The sequence below is a fragment of the Bombina bombina genome, chromosome 3 (genome assembly GCF_027579735.1).
Source record: "Bombina bombina isolate aBomBom1 chromosome 3, aBomBom1.pri, whole genome shotgun sequence".
Taxonomy (NCBI): domain Eukaryota; kingdom Metazoa; phylum Chordata; class Amphibia; order Anura; family Bombinatoridae; genus Bombina; species Bombina bombina.
In genome coordinates, this window is record NC_069501.1 from 90850920 (window position 1) to 90864041 (window position 13122).

Below are 13122 nucleotides of genomic sequence, written 5' to 3' on the forward strand. Positions count from 1 at the left end.
CTATTCACATTCGGTATCTGTATCTACAAATACACTTAGCATACTTTAAGGGACAAAAGAAAAGGGAAAAAATAGGAATGTGTTTAGTTTATTTAATGTCTATTATTCACATCCTATTGGCTGATGCAATCAGCCAATAGGATTGATGTTCAATCCTATTGGCTGATCCAATCAACCAATAGAATTGAGCTTGCATTCTATTGGCTGATTGGAACAGCCAATAGAATGCGAGCTCAATCCTATTGGCTGATTGCATCAGCCAATAGGATTTTTTCTACCTTAATTCCGATTGGCTGATAGAATTCTATCAGCCAATCGGAATCTAAGGGAAGCCATCTTGGATGACGTCACTTAAAGGAACCTCCATTCATTGGGTAGTCGTTGGAAGAAGAGGATGCTCCGTGTCGGATGTCTTGAAGATGGAGCCGCTCCGCGTCAGATGGATAAAGATAGAAGATGCCATCTGGATGAAGACTTCTGCCCGTCTGGAGGACCACTTCGCCCGGCTTGGATGAAGACTTCTCCCGGCTTCGTTGAGGACTTAGGCCCGGTTGGATGAATACTTCTGCCGCTTCCTTGAATATGGATGTCCAGTCCTCAGAACTGTAAGTCGATCTTCAGGGGGATAGTGTTAGGTTTTTTAAGGGTGTATTGGGTGGGTTTTATTTTTAGGTTAGGGTTTGGGCCGCAAAAGAGCTAACTGCCCTTTTAAGGGCAATGCCCATCCAAATGCCCTTTTCAGGGCAATGGTTAGCTTAGGTTTTTTAGATAGTATTTTATTTGGAGGGTTGGTTGTGTGGGTGGTGGGTTTTACTGTTGGGGGGTTGTTTGTATTTATTTTTTTTACAGGTAAAAGAGCTGATTACTTTGGGGCAATGCCCCGCAAAAGGCCCTTTTAAGGGCTATTGGTAGTTTAGTTTAGGCTAGAGTTTTTTTTTTATTTTGGGGGGCTTTTTTTATTTTGATAGGGCTATTAGATTAGGTGTAATTAGTTTAAATATCTTGTAATTTGTTTATTATTTTCTGTAATTTAGTGTTTGTTTGTTTTTGTACTTTAGCTCATTTAATTTAATTTAGTTAATTGTTGTTAATTTAGTTAATTTATTTAATTATAGTGTAGTGTTAGGTGTTATTGTAACTTAGGCTAGGTTTTATTTTACAGGTACTTTTGTATTTATTTTAGCTAGGTAGTTATTAAATAGTTAATAACTATTTAATAACTATTATACCTAGTTAAAATAAATACAAACTTGCCTATAAAATAAAAATAAACCCTAAGCTAGCTACAATGTAACTATTAGTTATATTGTAGCTAGCTTAGGGTTTATTTTATAGGTATTTAGTTTTAAATAGGAATAATGTAGTTAATGATAGTAATTTTTAGTTAGATTTATTGTAATTATATTTAAGTTAGGGGGTGTTAGGGTTAGACTTGGGTTTAGGGGTTAATACATTTAGTGGTGGCGACGTTGGGTGCAGCAGATTAGGGGTTAATAAATGTAGGTAGGTGGCGGCGATGTTAGGGACGGCAGATTAGGGGTTAATAAGATTTAACTCATGTTTGCGAGGCGGGAGTGCGGCGGTTTAGGGGTTAATATGTTTATTATAGTGGCGGCGACGTTGGGGGCAGCAGATTAGGGGTTAATAAGTGTAGGTAGGTTGCGGCGACATTGGGGGCGGCAGAGTAGGGGTTAATAAATATAATATAGGTGTCAGCGATGTTTGGGGCAGCAGATTAGGGGTTCATAAGTGTAATGTAGGTGGTGGCGGTGTCCGGAGCGGCAGATTAGGGGTTAATAAGTATAATGTAGGTGTTGGCGATGTCGGGCGGCAGATTAGGGGTTAATAAGTGTAAGATTAGGAGTGTTTAGACTCGGGGTTCATGTTAGGGTGTTAGGTGTAGACATAAATTTTATTTCCCCATAGGAATCAATGGGGCTGCGTTACTGAGTTTTACGCTGCTTTTTTGCAGGTGTTAGACTTTTTCTCAGCTGGCTCTCCCCGTTGATTCCTATGGGGAAATCGTGCACGAGCATGTACGACCAGCTCACCGCTGACTTAAGCAGCGCTGGTATTGGAGTGCGTTAAGGAGCAAAATTTTGCTCAACGCTTACTTCTTGCCTTTAAACGCCGGGTTTGTAAAAACTCATAATACCAGCGCTGCATGTAAGTGAGCGGTGAGACAAAACTGCTTGTTAGCACCGCACAGCTCAAAACGAAAAACTCGTAATCTAGCCGATATTTAATAAAAGCATCTCTCTAACATTGATTAATTTGTTATCACATTATCCAGATGTTCATGTGGTTATAAATATTATATTGGTATCCGTATAGTAATGTCATTTTTCTTAGCTAGGTGATCACTCTGGTACCGCTGGTTACCATAGTGATCATTTAGCTGCTATACTTCAATTGATCATTTTTTAAAAAACAGGGAGTAATTTATTTTAGGGAAATTTATTTTGGGGGTCTCTAGGCAATTTTGATCTTTATGTATGTGCCGTTAGAGACCCCTTATAATTTTTTAAATAATTTTAAAATCTATTTAATTTGAACTTTTTAATTTTTTTTATTAAACTTTAAAGACTTACACCATTGGAAAGGTTACCTTTCCAAATGTGGGTCTTAGGGGTCTGTAGCTGCTTAGATGCCCAAGATACGGGAATCTAAGCAGTATGCCCCCATCTCTCCATAACTGTCAATTGACAGTTGTAAATAAAGTTATGTGATGACGTCATTGCATTAATTCGTGATGACACCATCACACTCTGAGTGAAGCCCAGAGCCTGCTCTTCAATATGAGGGCAAGATCCGACGGGAGGAGGGAGATATGGGCCCTCAGGCCCCCTCAAGGTTAGTGAGTCCTAGTGATGGCATGGAGCCTTCGTTAGCACCTGAGGGTGAAACTTATCGATGGTAAGGGTTATTAAAAAGAGACGTAGCCTAAGACTTTTGCACAGTAATATATATATATATATATATATATATATATATATATATATACTAGCTGTTGCCCGCGGCTTCGCTGGCATGGATTTTGTGATTTGTGAATAATAGCAAAAAACCCAACCACTCACAACGACATGTGCCCTCATATGTGTGCCTGTTCAGGTTGCAAACTCGCTGACATGAACTTCTTGAGTTTTCGTTAATTCTTGTAGTTTAAATACCAATTTTCACATCTGTAACATCTTTGTTTTCTGAGATATAGATATCCTCATAAATCACCGCCACTTTTGACCCCCCTTAAGTGGATGTTTTGGAAATAGTAAAACACGTTTTTCTTTATTTTTAAAGGAGAATCTAAATATCAATTTTCACTTCTGTAACATCTTTGGTTTTTGAGATATAGGTATCCTCATAAATCAGCCCCCCTCTTTTGACCCCCCGTAAGTGGATTTTGTGGAAATGGTAAAACACGTGTTTCTTAATTTTTAAGGAGAATCTAAATACAAATTTGCACATCTGTAACATTGTCGGTTTTTGAGCTATAGGTGTCCTCATAAATCAGCCCCCCCTCTTTTGACCCCTCCATATGTAAATTTTGGGGAAATTGTAAAATACCTATTTCTTTATTTTTCAAGGAGAATCTAAATACCAATTTTCACGTCTGTAACATCGTCGGTTTTTGAGATATAGGTATCCTTTTAACTCGTTAGCAGACCAATATGTCTCTCCTGCCCAGGGTGCATTTCAATATAAATGCACAGTCCAGAAAAATTGTAAGGCCCTCATTGGGTCTTAATAATTCTGTTTTTAATTTAAAGTGATGTTTCTGGGTTGCATATACTTGTTTAAGGATGGGGGCAACCCCGAAACGTCACTTAAAAATTAAAAGAAAATTATTAAAACCCAGTGAGTGCCTTCCAATTTTTCTGGACTATATATATATATATATATATATATATATATATATATATATATATATATATATGTATGTATGTATGTATGTATGTATGTGTGTGTGTATATGCACGTGTATATGCACGTGTATTTATGTACTTATAAATATGTGTGTGTATGTATATATATATATATATATATATATATACACACACACACACACAGTATCCCACAAAAGTGAGTACACCCTCACATTTTTGTTAATATTTTATTATATCTTTTCATGTGACAATGTCAAACAACCTGTATATCAGTGTAAATTTGCTGTCCCCTCCAAATAACTGAACACACAGCCATTAATCTCTAAACTGTTGGCAACAAAAGTGAGTACATCCCTAAGTGGAAATATCCAAATTGGGCCCAATTAGCCATTTTTCCTCCCCGTTGTCATGCGACTCGTTAGTGTTACAAGGTCTCAGCTGTGAATGGGGAGCAGGTGTGTTACATTTGGTGTTATCGCTCTCACACTCTCTTATACTGGTCACTGGAAGTTTAACATGGCACCTCATGGCAAAGAACTCTCTGAGGATCTGAAAAAAAGAATTGTTGCTCTACATAAAGATGACCTAGGCTATAAGAAGATTGCCAAGACCCTAAATCTGAGCTGCAGCACTGTGGGCAAGACCATACAGCGGTTTCACAGGACAGGTTCCACTCAGAACAGGCCTCGCAATGGTCGACCATAGAAGCTGAGTGCACGTGCTCAGCATCATATTTAGAGGTTGTCTTTGGGAAATAGACATATGAGTGCTGCCAGCATTGCTGCAGAGGTTGAATGGGTGGGGGATCAGCCTGTTAGTGCTCAGACCATACGCCGCAAACTGCATCAAATTGGTCTGCATGGCTGTCATCCCAGAAGGAAACCTTTTCTAAAGATGATGCACAAGAAAGCCCACAAACAGGTTGCTGAAGACAAGCAGACTAAGGACATGGATTACAGGAACCATGTCCTGTGGTCTGATGAGACCAAGATAAACTTATTTGGTTCAAAATGGTATCAAGAGTGTGTGGCGGCAACCAGGTGAGGAGTACAAAGACAAGTGTGTCTTGCCTACAATCAAGCATGGTGGTGGGAGTGTCATAGTCTGGGCCTGCATGAGTGCTGCCAGCAATGGGGAGCTACAGTTAATTTAGGGAACCATGAATGCCAACATGTACTGTGACATACTAAAGCAGAGCATGATCCCCTCCCTTCGGAGACTGGGCCGCAGGGTAGTATTCCAACATGATAATGACCCCAAGCACAATTCCAAGACAACCACTGCCTTGCTAAAGAAGCTGAGGGTAAAGGTGATGGACTGGCCAAGCATGTCTCCAGTCCTAAACCCTATTTAGCATCTGTGAGGCATCCTCAAACGGAATGTGGGGGAGTGCAAGATCTCTAACATCCACCAGCTTCGTGATGTTGTCATGGAGGAGTGAAAGTGGACTCCAGTGGCAACCTGTGAAGCTCTGGTGAACTCCATGCCCAAGAGGGTTAGGGCAGTGCTGGAAAAAAATGGTGGCCACACAAAATATTGACACTTTGGGCTCAATTTGGACATTTCCACTTAGGGGTGCATTTACTTTTGTTGCCAACGGTTTAGACATTAATGGCTGTGTGTTGAGTTATTTTGAGGGAATAATATATGAAATGAGGATAATCCAGCACCGGCTTCAAACCCCAAGATAGAGGGTACTCCTTTGGAGTGACTGCCACAGTCCCAGCAATAGAGTATGAAAAAGAAAAATAAGGGTAACTCCTCTTGTAAAAATCCCAAAATATTTTTATTAGACAGGATCAGACACAGAACACCACAACGTTTCGGGGTCAGTACCCCTTAGTCATGTGATGATCACATGACTAAGGGGTACTGACCCCGAAACGTTGTGGTGTTCTGTGTCTGATCCTGTCTAATAAAAATATTTTGGGATTTTTACAAGAGGAGTTACCCTTATTTTTCTTTTTCATGAGTTATTTTGAGGGGACAGCAAATTTACACTGTTATACAGGCTGTACACTCACTGCTTTACATTGTAGCAGTGCCATTTCTTCAGATATAATAAAATATGTACAAAAATGTTAGGGGTGTACTCACTTTTGTGGGATACTGTATATACACACATGTATATACAGTCACATATATACACTTTGGAACACTTTCCACTTAAATACCTTAAAACTTTAATTTTTAATCAATTGTAATATTTATTAATGTTTTTATTGTGTATTTAATGTAAATAAAAATGTTCTTCCCATAGTAGAAAATGTTCTTTCAATTTTTAAATATATATTCATATATATATATATATATATATATATATATATATATATATATATATACATATATATATATATATATATATACATATATATATATATATATATATATATATATATATATATATATATATATATATATATACAGTATATATATATATATATATATGTATATATCTATACCTGTATGTATTTAGTTAGCATGGTCGCTATATCTGAAGCCCTGAAGTTAGTGCGCATAGGGTTTCACTCACACATAAACATTTACTTTCAAATTGTTATACACTTGCTAACCTGTCCGCATTAAATGTTTACTTTGAGCGGTATCATTACTTAGTGCGCCACTCAGGGGCGAAATTACAGGAGGTGCAGAGGACGCAATTGCGACTGGGCCCCCAAGGGTGGGGGCCCAGCTTAAAAAAAAATGTTTTTTTTTACAATAAAAAATGTTGACCTGCCACTGCCTGCACTGATATCATGTGAGTGTGAAATGATGCTTCATTAGTGTCTCTGACTACAGGGGTTAGTGTTTCTGTTTTACCCATTGGTGTGTATGTGTGTGTGTATGTATGTGTATGTATGTGACTGTGTGTGTATTTATGCATGTATGTGTGTGTATGTTTGTGGAACCAGCAAATTACAGACCTTGTTACTACAGCATGGGGGCGGGGGTAAACAGTGTCACTATACATTACCACTATATACAGTACGGGGGGGCTGGACCATGTCACAGACTACTGTGGTCACTTTATAAAGTACTGGGCGGGTAGGGTCAGGCCAGCCATCTCACCGGCAGCTTACAGACTGTGTCACTAACTCCCTAAATACAGTACTGGTGGGTTAAACAGTGTCACTATATACAGTAATAGGGGGTCAGAACATCTCACAGACTGTGGGCACAGGGTACCTCCTTTGCAGACGTAATCTGATTCACATTTTTTTTTATATGTATTTTTTTTTGGGGGGGTGTAGGGGGGCCCTTCTTAGATCCTGTGTGTGAGAGTATGAATGTTTGTGTGTGTGTGCCCATTATATTATTTGTGCTTTTGTCTGTTTGCATATACAATAGTATGTGTGTTTCAACTTGTGTGGTGCACGTTGGAGGCACTGGGTGAGACATCAAACCAGACATCTTTGCATAAATGTTTTGTTGATTATCCATTTATATCGGCCGTACAGGGTTTCTTTTGAAAAAAATTATAGCTGTGCTTATTTTTAAATATCCTTGTGCTGATTTTTAGACTCCTAACCAAGCCCCAAGTATACTGTTGTGTACCTACTCCGGCTTGCTCCTGTTTGTGTAAAGGGTCTTTTCATATGCTTTCCAGCCCATTTCACTGGGAGTCCCAGACTACCTCATCAATAGTGCTAAACTGGTAGCTTCTAAGTAAGTTTTTAAAAGGTTTTACACTGGATTTGTATATCAGTATCTGTACATATTATTATTTATAGTATTGAATGTCTATTACATGCAGTTATATGAAAATTAATGTATATTGTCCCTTTAAGTTTGGGAGGAGCCTACATGCTTCATTAACTCAAAGCTTCACCAGCTACCATTGGTCAACAGTATCTCAAATATCTTATTCTCCAAATACTCAGACAATATGATTACCAGTCCACCACCTTCCCTTTCACAAGACTTGTTTGCTCCTTTGCATGACTATTAATATTGACAAAACATCCTGCCGTTTCAAACTACAATGCTTGTTAACTCATGAGCAATACTTTGTGGAAGTTAAACATAACGTACCTACAGTCAGTAAAGTAAAACTGACTTGATCTAACAATTGTGCACTAGAATGTCCTTTCCAAACTGCTTATAGAATTCAGCTTTGTCTTCACATAATCGGACACTTTTAAATCATCCTAGCTTGCTGGTAATTGTTGACTACATGCATACACCCCTTATAGGGGTAGATAATGAGTGGCGCACTAACTGTAGGATGCAAGCAATATGGGGTATTTTGCGGCACTTTGCGAAGGACAGAAATAGCGTGCATATTAAGAGTTGAAAGCAGACACGTTGGCTTGAACGCAATAAAATTTAACATGCGTCGGGTTAGCGCAATTTCAGAACTCTAGTTAAAGGGACATAATACTCATATGCTAAATCACTTGAAACTGATGCAGTATAACTGTAAAAAGCTGACAGGAAAATATCACCTGAGCATCTCTATGTAAAAAAGGAAGGTATTTTACCTCACAATCTCCTCAGCTCAGCAGAGTAAGTTCTGTGTAAAAAGTTATACTTCACCTGCTCCCAGCTGCAGGTAAAAATAAAAAAAAATTAAGAAATGAACAGCAGCCAATCAGCATCAGCAGTGCTGAGGTCATGAACTCTTACTGTGATCTCATGAGATTTGACTTAACTCTCATGAGATTTCATAGTAAGCTTCCTTTACCTGATTGGTGAAATAATATGAGAGTTCACGAGGCTCATCCCCTAAGCTGTCCTAGGACAGACACACTAAAATGCTGCTTAGAAATCCTTTACAATGGGAGGTGGCTACTGAGGAACTTTTTAGGTAAAATATCTTTCTTTTTTACATAGAGATGTTCAGGAGATATTTTCTAGTCAGCATTTTACAGCTATGCTGCATCACTTTCAAGTGTTTAAACATTTGGGTATTATGGCCCTTTAACTGTTACGCATCAATAATACATTTAACATTACAGTTACACTCATAATAACACTGTCTAATAAAAAAAAATAAAAAAAAATGCATTAAAAAGTTATAAGGGGTCAAAGATATGAGATCTTAGGGGTTAAAAAAAAAGCTGCAAAGGGCTTCAACATAGAGATGCATACAGCTAGTTCCCAGCAGTGCATCGCTACTCTAGAACCACATTTAACTATAGGTTTAACCCCTTTGTTAAACACAGTTACATGAAAGCAACAGTTAAATAAAAACAAAATGCTCTGACATGGTAAAGCATTTTCTTTTTGCACTTGTATATGTCTTTAAATATAATCTGTACCCATCATGCACTCTTCCGCCCTGCAGATACTTTCACAAATGGTAAATTTCATACATTAGATATTATTATTACTTAGGGTTTCCAGCTGTTCTCTGCAAAAATACTGGCCAATTCGTTGGTGACTGAGTACTACATTCTGTGGGGCCACTTAATGCTCCCAAAAACCTCTAACTTGGCCCCCACTCTTTTGGCTGACAGTAACACAAGTAAACAGTAGCCTTTTCACCCCCCTAATTGCCCCTCACCTCTTTCTGCTCCATATTTGTATGGCGTTGAGGCATAGGGGGCTTTTTACTTTTTGCTAATATTCAGAGACTTTAAAAAAAAAAAATGGATATTTAAGTGTCCAGTATATTTGTAAAGATTTTACTGGACAGCCTGCTAAAATACTGGACTGTCCAGTTGAATACTGGACACCTGGCACATGTAGTGTAAAATGTTGTTTGCACACTTCTTAAATTATGAGTTCTACATCAATATAAACTGAAATATGCTACGTTCTCTTATGCAGTGTACCCATAGTAAAATGCTCCATAAAATTACACACTGATATAAACTGCATGTAGTGTGATATGCTGTGCTTTACATATTGCGTTGAATAGCACATAAGGTTCCTACAAGCATGAAGAGTAAAATGCTACATACAGTTTGCCTGTTGTGCTAATAAATATTACATGTAATACTACAAACACCTGCACATTGCTATACATACCATGCAGTATGACATTCTGTGTGACAGTATTCCTATTGTGTTGTAGTGTACATGCATTTTATAACATGCTACAAACCCTCTTTTACACTTTTATAAATGACACGCAACGTGCAAAATGCTACATGTACTTTATAGTAAATAACCCCAAGCATACATTGTATAAAAGAAATAATATGCAAAATACAATTGTATTGTACCAAACACAGGAGGCAAAGTACAAGTTTCTTGTGATTGTGTATTTTTATGTTATACTTAGCTACATTTGTGTTAAAGGGATATCCAGGTCAAAATTGAAATGCCCATAAATAAATTACATCTTTGAATAGAAACATATTTGCATTATACATGCATTGGCAAAAATGCTTCTAGTAAAAGCTGTTTCAGTGTTCACATTTTTCTCTGCATGTGCATGTGAAGCATAGCTATATATTCTCAGTGCACCAGCATTTTAAATAATGCAGCTACTCAGAATGCCAGTGGGGCTAGTATCATGTCAGCAATTAATAAATTGGGTCGAATTTATCAAGCTCCGTATGGAGCTTGATGCCCCTTGTTTCCGGCGAGCCTTCAGGCTTGCCGGAAACAGAAGTTATAAAGTAGCAGTCTAAAGACCGCTGCTCCATAACTTGTCCGCCTGCTCTGAAGCCGCGGACAGAAATCAACCTAGCTAGCGGCCGATTGGCTGCGAATCTGCAGGGGACAGCATTACACCAGCAGTTCACAAGAACTGCTAGTGCAATGTTAAATGCAACAGCGTATGCTGTCGGAATTTATCGATGTGCAGCGGACATGATACGCTATATCGGATCATGTCCGCTTGTACCATAGTAAATAGGCCCCATTGAGTCATTACCAGATAGTACAAGCACCTTAGGCTCGATGACCAAGTGCTGTGTTTAAAATGCTGATGCATGGAGCATACTTGAATACACTTTTGAAACAGCTATAGCTTTTATTAGGAGCATTTTTGCTAAAACATGTATATTAAAAAAATGCTTCTATTCAAATCTGAAATGCCTCCATGTATATTCCACTTTTGGCCGCAATGTCCCTTTAATGACAAAACCATAAGAAACAGTCACAGAAACCTTAATTTATTAAGAAGCAACACAAACATGCAGATGCTCTCGCACGTCTTCTCTATAAGAGACAGTCATTTTAAATATCTTAATAATCAGTGTGCAATAGCCAGAGCAATTTAAATTTCTTAATTTGTTTATTTCCTGCACCTGTTTCCTTTGTATTTTAATTCACAAGACATAAACCATACGCGTTGAAAAGCAGTTTGCTATAAACCATATGCAACATTTACCATCAAGAGTGCACACTCACTCAATATAGCACATCACTGCAAGATTAACGTTACATGCACTCATGCATATATTTTACATGCTAGAGTTTCTCCCAAGCACTGTACGTTTTACATTACACAGTATTGTATATTACATGCAAGTGTTACATGTCACTTACACACCTGCATATACACTGCTGTATATTACATGATAAATACACTCATACACTGGTATATATTAAATATGAGTGTTTTATGCTACAATAGTATATATTGCACAGTAAATGTATCATGTTACATACACTCTTATGCTGTTATATATTACATACACATTTACCATGCCAAATGCAGCTATATACTGGGATATATTACATGCCAGCTACATAGATACACGCACTGGTTTATATTGTGTTATGTAAGTGTAACATCATAACATGCTACATTACCTTTTATACAATTTATATACATGGCAATGTAACATGTTACATGCACTGTTAAACATTGTTATATGTTACATGTAGGTAAACCATGTTACATGTACTGAAAGAAAAATAGATGATAGAGACAGACATACAGAGATATGATAGATAGATAGATAGATAGACAGACAGACAGACAGACAGACAGACAGACAGACAGACAGACAGACAGACAGACAGACAGACAGACAGATAGATAGATAGATAGATAGATAGATAGATAGATAGACTCACATACATATACAGCTATGAGGTGTACTTATTATATAATATACACCACACTCTCTGAATGGCAAGAAGTTCACAGATCTTGCACTCTCAATATTATAACCGCTTCACCTAAACACAAAGCAGCACAAGTAACATTACAGCAGCAGCAGCCGACACAGAATCCCAACTAAATGTTAAATGTCACCACTGTCACAGCAATGTCATCAATAATCCGCAATTAGAGATGTATCCAGTCCTAATCATGCGAACACATCTATCCCTGTCTCCATAATGAGCCACCATTAAAGAAACGCACAAATGAAGCTTTGTAATGAGGCTGAACAAGGGGACACTTATTTGGTGACATCCAAACCTTAGCTTTTGTTTCATATCCCACATACGCATCAGAATCTTATACTGTAGCATTTATACTGTAGTATTTATACTGTATGTTTTTTTTCTGTAGCATTTATACTGTAGCATTTATACTGTAGGTTTTTTTTCTGTAGCATTTATACTGTAGCATTTATACTGTAGAATGTATACTGTAGCATTTATACTGTAGAATTTATACTGTAGCATTTATACTGTAGCATTTATACTGTAGCATTTATACTGTAGGTTTTTTTCTGTAGCATTTATACTGTAGCATTTATACTGTAGAATTTATACTGTAGCATTTATACTGTATAATTTATACAGGTCAATAGTTCAGTTAAATCAAATAAAACTAACTCGCTTCTAAAGCTCAGCTAGATTAGTTACACTACTAAATCTACATATAATATACATAAAATATTGTTACCTGCAAGATCTGCTTGGGAATTCAGCCCCTTGTTTAAGCAGGAACCTGATATCACTGAAGATAAAAAAGTACAATCAGGAGTCTACTACTGAGGAAGGAAATGGAACGGTCCAAGCAGCAGAATGGCTTTGTGTTATTATGGAAAGGCAGTAAGGGGCTGTCTGCAAAGCACATGCTTTATATAGCAGTGGGGAATCAAGGCGGCACGCACTGTTACCATGGCATGAAGAATACAGTCACTTTCTTGTTAGCCCTTCTATTTATAGTCAGAACGGATCTGCAAAACATATATATTTATACTCTCTCTCTGTATATATATATTGCCCAGCTGCAATGCTCTGTGCTTATAACACACATTATTATTATTTTCCCCTAGTTTTGTTACTGCATTATACTTTTTCTGATTATCGCTTGAGGAGAGGAGAAGGGATTAGCTTTTTCAGTCTTTAAACATTTATAGCAAGCGTGAGGGGAACATTT

At 37.6% G+C, this 13122-nt stretch overlaps 1 protein-coding gene across 2 annotated transcripts in view; it reads right to left on the reverse strand.

Moving 5' to 3' along the window:
- Positions 1-12775, reverse strand: part of B3GALT5 (beta-1,3-galactosyltransferase 5) — a 143662-nt gene extending 130887 nt beyond the window's left edge. For both annotated transcript variants that reach the window (XM_053705917.1, XM_053705916.1), the window contains exon 1: positions 12643-12775. The gene's annotated coding sequence lies outside the window, so the exon portion shown is untranslated. The remainder of the gene's footprint in view (positions 1-12642) is intronic.
- Positions 12776-13122: the final 347 nt, after the last annotated feature.